The sequence below is a fragment of the Humulus lupulus genome, chromosome X (genome assembly GCF_963169125.1).
Source record: "Humulus lupulus chromosome X, drHumLupu1.1, whole genome shotgun sequence".
Taxonomy (NCBI): domain Eukaryota; kingdom Viridiplantae; phylum Streptophyta; class Magnoliopsida; order Rosales; family Cannabaceae; genus Humulus; species Humulus lupulus.
Window position 1 is genome coordinate 220,884,097 of NC_084802.1, and position 7,887 is coordinate 220,891,983.

The 7,887-nt window shown below is 34.8% G+C and overlaps 1 non-coding gene across 1 annotated transcript; it reads right to left on the minus strand.

Moving 5' to 3' along the window:
• Window positions 1–7,105: 7,105 nt before the first annotated feature.
• Window positions 7,106–7,212, minus strand: LOC133807673 (small nucleolar RNA R71). Its single transcript, XR_009879574.1, has one exon. It is a non-coding gene; the product is annotated as a small nucleolar RNA R71 (small nucleolar RNA).
• Window positions 7,213–7,887: the final 675 nt, after the last annotated feature.

The window sequence follows — 7,887 nt, forward strand, 5'->3', positions numbered from 1 at the left end:
GTTTCGGTTGTCAGGTTTTGAAGAGGAAAGAGGGAAAGAAAAAACCCTAATTTCTGAGAGGAGCACACATTCGGAATTGAAGAGAGAAAGAGGGAAAGGGGAAAGAGGTTCAGATGGAATGAAGGGGTTCTTTCCATAGGCAGGAGACTCCTGGGTTCTTACTTCCAGCAAGAGAGATGTTGTGATGGAGAATCGCGTGAGGGAGAAGAGATTCGATGGAGTGAGTGTGAAAGAGAGGGCAGAGGAGGCAAATGGGATTGATAGAATTTTCATTAGGCGGTAAATGAAATAGTTGGCGCATAAATTGTCTCCGAAAAAAAAAGCGTGTGTTCCCATTAATAACGCTTTGTAATATATGTCATTTTTTACCATAATATATAGTCAAAATTGTTGTAGTGGTTGGTACTAACTCAGTGCAATTTTCTTCTTTTGTGGGCGCTCTTGTGCGAGAGGTTGTTCCTTACACTATTTCAGATTGGAGGAAAGTTTCACCAATTATGAGAGATGTTCTTTGGGCATCTATTTAGGTAGAATTACAAGTTTTATGAGTGTATTTTTTTATATATATTCAGCTCTACACTTAAACATATAATATGTTATTCTATATTCTATTGTAGGCACAATATGACTTACATGATGATTGGCAAAAAAAGATGTGCTTTGAAATGATGGCAGAACTATGGAGAGCTGGGAAATCTAGACTTGTAAAGGATATTATCAATGCAAAAAATGAGAGTGAACGACTAGCCTTAAAGCCGGATTGCATAAAAAGTGATGTAGAATGGAGAGCATTTGTTGCCAAAAAAATTAGTAAAGAACATTTGGTAAGAAATATGATGTAAGAAGTGATGTTGCTGCCTCTTTTATCTCTGTTGGTGTTAAATTAAATATAGTTTTGCCCCTTTTACTTATTTATTAAATAGGATATAAGGGCCAAATACTAATAGAGAAGAAAGAAAGTTGTTCCACACACCTTAAGTCGAAGAGGATATGCTCGAACAATCGATGATATGGTAATAATTAAGTTTTATATTGTTTGTATTTTTGCTTCCATTATTGTAGTCTCTATTTTATAATATCTATTGATGTATTGTGTAGAAGAAAGAAAATGAGGATGTTAAAATATCTAGAATTGATGCTTTTCGGAGAGCCCATACCAAGAAGAATGGTGAACCTGTAAACCCAACGGCATCTGATATTTTTGTGAGTATTAGTCATTTAATTTTTGTGAATTTTTACTTATTTTCCATAATGCATACACTAGTTATACTAATTTTTATGCAGGGTTCATTGAATGAGATTCTCCTTGAAGACCCAAAATCTGGAGCTACAGACAACGCTCATGAGGATGCCTTGACAAAATTGTTTGGTAACCCAAAATCTGGTCGTTTAATTGGACAAGGAAGAGGCGTAACAAGGTCAAAGCTAACTGTTGTTAATGTGTAATAGCAAGATCTCCAAGTTAGAAGAAGAGCAACATAATATGAAGCTCAAAATGACTGAAATGATGAATCTACTTAAAGAACACTTGGTGGTATTTCTATCTTGCACTTATAAACCTTAGTTTTCTTTTCTTCCAATGAAACTTATCTTGGTTTTATATTTAGGTTGGTGGTAAAGTGACACCAAACGAAGGACAGTCTCGCAATGTACCGCAGTCAAACAATATTCAGTCCCCTAAGGTAAATTATAAAAGTTGTTATTGTTTTAAATTTTCATTTTAGAAGAACAATTACAGAAACTAATATATTGTCTTTAAAATAAATTTGGTAGAGTATTGCACAAGAAAAAAGACATAACTTTACAGAAGGGAAGAATGCTTGCTACTTGCTTGACTGGGTAGATGTAATTGTTGCTGAAGGTTGTTGGGATTCTAGTGATCCAAAGATAACTGTACATGGAAAGCCTCTTGGACCAAACTTTATGCGAGTATGGGTTGATGTTGCTATTGTACCAGAATCTTACTTATTTCGTCCTAATAATGCGATGCTTACAATACAAGAAGCAGTTGGTTCCACAGTTCCATGGCCTTCTAAAAAAGTTATTCCAAGAGGTACATTTTCATACTCAAAAAATAACTAATGTCTTATAATTTAGTGTTTGGTTTCTTTGTTTTCTTTGGTGTAGTTGTGAATCCATTATTTTGGATGTGGTGTCCTTTCTTGGATATAATTTCCATAGCATTTTTCTTGAAGTAATTTGTGATGCTAGATAATAACAATAAAATATTTCTTTGTTTATTTTGCAGATGTGACAAGCGAAGTAGAAAAGGATACTTAAGACTCCTTAAAGTAGTAACTTTGTTTATTTCTTTGTGTTGAAAGTAGTAACTTTTAGACTCCTTGAATACTTAAAGAATATTTTGTTGTTGATGACAGTGTTGAATGTTTTAAACTAAATTGTGGATTGTTAATTCAATGTTGAATGTTCTTACTTTTTGTTATTTGAAAATCAAGTTCATTTGATGATGCTAGTATATATTAAAAAGCTAATTTTAATTATATAAAAAATTTAAAATATAATAGAATAAATTAGTGTTATATAAATAAAATATATAATGAGAATTTAAACATATCTAAATATAACAATAATACGAAAATTGAGTTATAATATCTATTATAATAACACTTTTTATGCAAAGAATTATGTTATGCAAACTTCATTATATAACACAAATAATGTGTTATACTAAAGTGTAGTATAACACAAAAAAAGTGTTATACTAAAGTGTAGTATAACACAAATTTATAAGTATTGAAATGTGTTATATAATCGACTATAAATAACATAATTAAACACTTATCTATATATTAAAATAACACAGAAAGTGTGTTATCGTTGACAGTACAATAACACATCTGTATAACACTGATAAAGTGTTATGTAAAGTACCCTGACCTACGATAACATAGTCGGTCTTAACACATCAGAAAGTGTTATCGTATGTTTTGATAACACATTTTCGGTGTTATTAAAAGCCTTTTTTCCTGTAGTGTTCCCTCCTGGCCCCCTAATCATGGTGCTAATCCTTATTAGGGAAATTGGGTTTAAAAAACTTGTAGCAGCTTGTACCGAAAACAGGGTTCAAACAGCTTGTTGCACGCGTGCTTTTTTTTTTTTATATGCTCGTGTAAAAGTCAATTGTTTGAACCTTGTTTTTGGTACTGTAAATTATTCATAATTTCTTGAAAATTTGCAGGGTGTCTTAAATGATTACAATGTGTAGTGTCTTATATAAAAAATTGGAAAAAAATTATCTAGGTTTAGAAAACACAAATTTATTGCACCAGTGTTGTCAAAAAACCAGATGCATTGTAGTCTCTCCATATATATATATAAATATCTTTGTCTTTTCCTATTGAAAGTATCAAGTTTTTTTTAAACTACTTTTCCTCGTGATAGTTATTGTTTATCGAGTTATTTGGAACCTAGAAATATATGAATTATAGAAGAACAGTCACAATTTTTATTTGGTAGGGGTGTTAATGAGCCTTAGTCCACGAGTCAATAGTATTAAGCTTTAGAGAATTTTTGACAATGGAGTTTTCTACAAGTTTTGGCAGAGTATTTGCTTACAAGAGAAAATCTGGGATCCCCTCTACACTTTATAATTGGCCCTATTTATAGGCAGTCAAGCACATTGGGCTTGGGACAGACTAATCCGAGCCCAATAGGGAAGTAATTATAGTTTGCTCGCTTATGGAGCCATAATACAAAGAATGTTACATAGTAAGATGTAGTTAATCTGGGCCCATTGGGCTGACTTAGGCGTGGCCAAGCCTTACAGCTTCCCATTGTACATTAGCACGGACTGGTCCGCATGGGCCTCTAAGAGGATCTTGGGGACAGGATCTGTTAGAGTAGTGGCAGTACTATTTCCTAGGAATAGTGTACGTTTCGTGTGTACCTTCTTTTTCAGGTTAGTTGAGGAGACCAACTGCCGGATTTCATGGGACAGGTCAACATCAGGGAAAGCCAGGCTTGCCCTATCCAGAAGTCTAATCTTGGTTCATTTATTAATGTCCCAGTTCACTTACCTGAGTTCTAGTTCGTTCACCAAGAATTGGGTTCATTTGCCAAGAGGGACGTTGTGACACTGAGTATCTCCCCTGGATCTTTGATGAGGTTCGTCTCCATCGACCAGTTAGTCTGCTACCTCAATTGGCATCCGAGAAGATGTAGGTTGGTTGGGACTGGGAAGATTAGACGGGCCTGCATCTTAGTCCTAGTTCCTTCATTATGCTCGCCCCCATTGAATGTTGATGTGCTCGATGGTGCTTGGGCTATCTAGGGTTTCCTCCTTCCCCATTCACCAGGTTCAGGATGGGCCCGGACCTCTTAAGAGGGCCCCACGGGCCCATTGGGTCATGCCACGTGTCACTGGTGGAAAACAGGGATAACAGTTAGATTATCTTATTAGCTATTGATTAGTTACGTAATTTCATTTTCACCATAGCAAATAAATCTAGTCATTTGGAAAAAATAATTTTTACACTTCCTTGTAAAGAGAATGACTAATTTATTTACTCCTACAGACTAAGAATCTTCACTTTTTTTTCCTAATTTATTTTGAGTTTCTAATTTTTGTTTCTCTATACTAAGACAAACAAGGATGCAATGGTTGTTTTACTAATTTTCAAACAAAAAGATGATGATGTAGTTTGATGTAGGAAGATGCTCAATTAGTTGTCAAACAATCTTGACATTATTTTTTTTAAAAATTGTTTATAACTTGTATGTCAAGTTTAGTTTGATATTTTTTTTTTGAAAGAGAGAATCATATTAACAGGCTAAATATGCCAAAAGAATACAATGTAGCTCATCAGGAATATCCATAATCCTGACAACACAACCTGAGTTAGAATAAGAGCTCCTACCTAAAAAGTGGGCAGCCTTATTCGCAGATCACTTAACAGTAATCCAAGAAGAAGATTTACACAAAGACAACAAATCTCTACAATCCTTAAAAATCAAACAAAAAGGGTAATAAAGTTGAGAACTCCCAAGAACTTTCTGAACAAGAACAACAAAGTCAGACTCAAAGCTTCCTTAAGCCTGAACTCTTCAGTAAGTAAAGGTTGTATAGAACCATGCCAAGAATGATGGAACTGTTAGGTCCAATCCGTACTTTTATTAGGGTGTGTTTTAGATGGTATTTAAGCTTATTTTATTTGTTTAGTGAAGTATTATCCTTGTTTTCATTTGTGTTTCAGGTTTTATTGGTTTCACTGTTAAGAGGGAGTGAAGAGAGTGAAAAATGCTATAAGAAGGTGATATTTGGCTAGTCTGAAGCCAATTATGGTGTTCGAAGTGACTTTCAAGTCAAATGGATCACAAGAGGGTGTGCAAAAGACAAGGAAGAAAGAAGGAAAAAAAAAACCAAATATAGCACCTATGTGCCATATATTAGCACCCCAGCACTGTTGGTTACAGAGAGTAGGAAAAAAATATTCAAGAGATAGCGCCTAGGCACTACAAACCAGCGCCTCAGCGCTTGTTGTTTTCTAGAGAGCTGTTTTGGCTATTTTCTTATAGCGCCCCAGCGCTAGAGTCTGTACGGAAGCAAAATTTAGGGGAATTTTTTGGGGCAATTTTGTCTTTTCAAGCATATTTAATTAGGGACTATAAAATCTTCCTTAATGACATTTTTAAATTAAGCAAAAAAGGAGATCAGATTAAGCAAGAAGGAAGCTAGAGAAGAAACAAAACCTAGAGTTCTTTTCTTTATCTTTTGATGTAGACTATGTTAAATTCTATGTTTATGTTTGACTTAGTCATGTTTATGAACTAAATTTGTGTTTAGGTTTTCTAAATGACTTTCTCAAAACTCTATTATGATTTAATGAATTTATCTATTTCTTCTTCATCTGAAATTAATTTAGTTTGTGTTTATTGTGTATATGATTGACTTACGCACCTTTTACACACAATTTATGAAATTGAATCAAAATCTGAAAAGTGAGATTTAAATATGCTAAAATCTAATCAACATAGATTTCAATTTAGAACAAGAGTATCAAATTGGTTTATGTGATTTAGGGTTGTATTCACTGCTTCCTATTGTTTGAATTGACCATAGAAATATAGGGAATACACATTAGGTCGAGTTCTCTATTTCTTAACTCGAATAGTTAACACTTTTGCATGCCTATCATTTCAGTGAGAAGAGTTTCAGTATTAATTGCATTAAAGAATAATAGAGTGGTAGAGAAGAATAGGATTTCTAATTGTTTCATAGTGAATTTAATCCTTGTGTTCTTGTTATTATTTGATTTATGCAATTTTCATTTGTTTCTGTTTTCTTGTTTTCAAATTTCACAAATTTAGTTTTCATTAGCCAAATAGAAACTAGAAATTAATTATTTGGTAATTGATAAATCAGTCTTCGTGGGACGATACTCGTTCTTATCGAGATTTATTACAAATTGTGATTACGTATACTTGCGTGGTTATAAAATCAACAACAAGCTCTTGGCGCCGTTGTCGGGGACTGAAAAATTATCAATATTAAAATAGTTAATTTTATTTCTGATTTGGTTGTCTTTTAAAGCGTGTCTAACTTGGTTTGCTTGCATTTGTTTACCTCTATTTCAGGTCATTTTATTATATGCGTAGAAGGAGGGGAGCAAATATTATTGTTCCTATTAATCCTGAGATTGAGAAGAACTGCAGGTAGAATCGTAGAAACAAGAGGGTTGAGAACTCTGTTGTTGCCATGGTTGAGAACATAAATAATGATGATGTGGGGAACAATGGTAATGAAAGAGTGCACCCAGCCACGACAGGCCAGGCACAACTGCAGATTCTCGTTGTTCGTAGTTTGAGTGATTATGTACTCCCTTCTGTTACAAGGGTGCAGACATGTATCAGACCACCGGCTATTACCGCTAATAATTTTGAGATTAAGTCGGAGATCCTCCAAATGGTTCAAAGTACAATACAGTTTGTTGGTTTACCCTCTGAAGATCCACACATGCACATATCTAATTTCTTAGAGGGAAGAGCTAAAAGTTGGTTGAACTCCCTTCAATCCAATTCTATAAATACTTGGGAGGATTTGGCTCATAAATTCCTTGCCAAGTTCTTTCCCCCATAAAAAGCTGCTAAAGTGAGAGGGGATATCAATAATTTCTATCAGCTGGATGGTGAATCTTTGTATGACTCTTGGGAAAGGTTCAAGGAGTTGCTGAGAAAATGTCCCCATCACAGCATTGAAAAGTGGATGTTGGTCCACAACTTTTACAATGGATTATGTGGTACTACTCGCACTATAATAGATGTCGCAGCTGGAGGGGCATTTATGAGTAAAAGTTCCAACAAGGCATATGAGTTGCTGGAAGATATGGCTACAAACAATCATCAATGGTCTGATGAGCGTACAACTTGTAATAGAAAGGTAGCTGGGGTTCATGAATTAGATGTAATCACTGCCTTGACTACTCAGGTTGCTTCCTTAAGAAAAAAGCTATAGTAGAATATTGTTTCTGCTATGCCATTCAAATGCAGTAGGTTGTGGAATTGGTGGGAGTCCACACTCTTTCGATCAATGTCCTTTTGGTGACCCTAATAATAATATTCTTATGGACCAAGCTCAGGTTCAAGCAGTAGGAAATTTTCAGAGGCCTTTTAACAACCCATTCTCCAACACTTACAATCCTGGGTGGAGAAATCACTGAAATTTCTCATGGAGACACAATCAAGGCCAACAGTCACAGTTTCAAGGCCAATACCAACATAATATGTCCCCACAACCTATGCATCAAGCTTCATCTTCACAGCAGCCCAGACCACAGGATCAACTAGAAAAGCCCAATGAATTGCAAGCAGCTTTGTTGACCCACACTAATACTCAGACTCAATTCATGACTGAGACCAAGTCCTCCATTC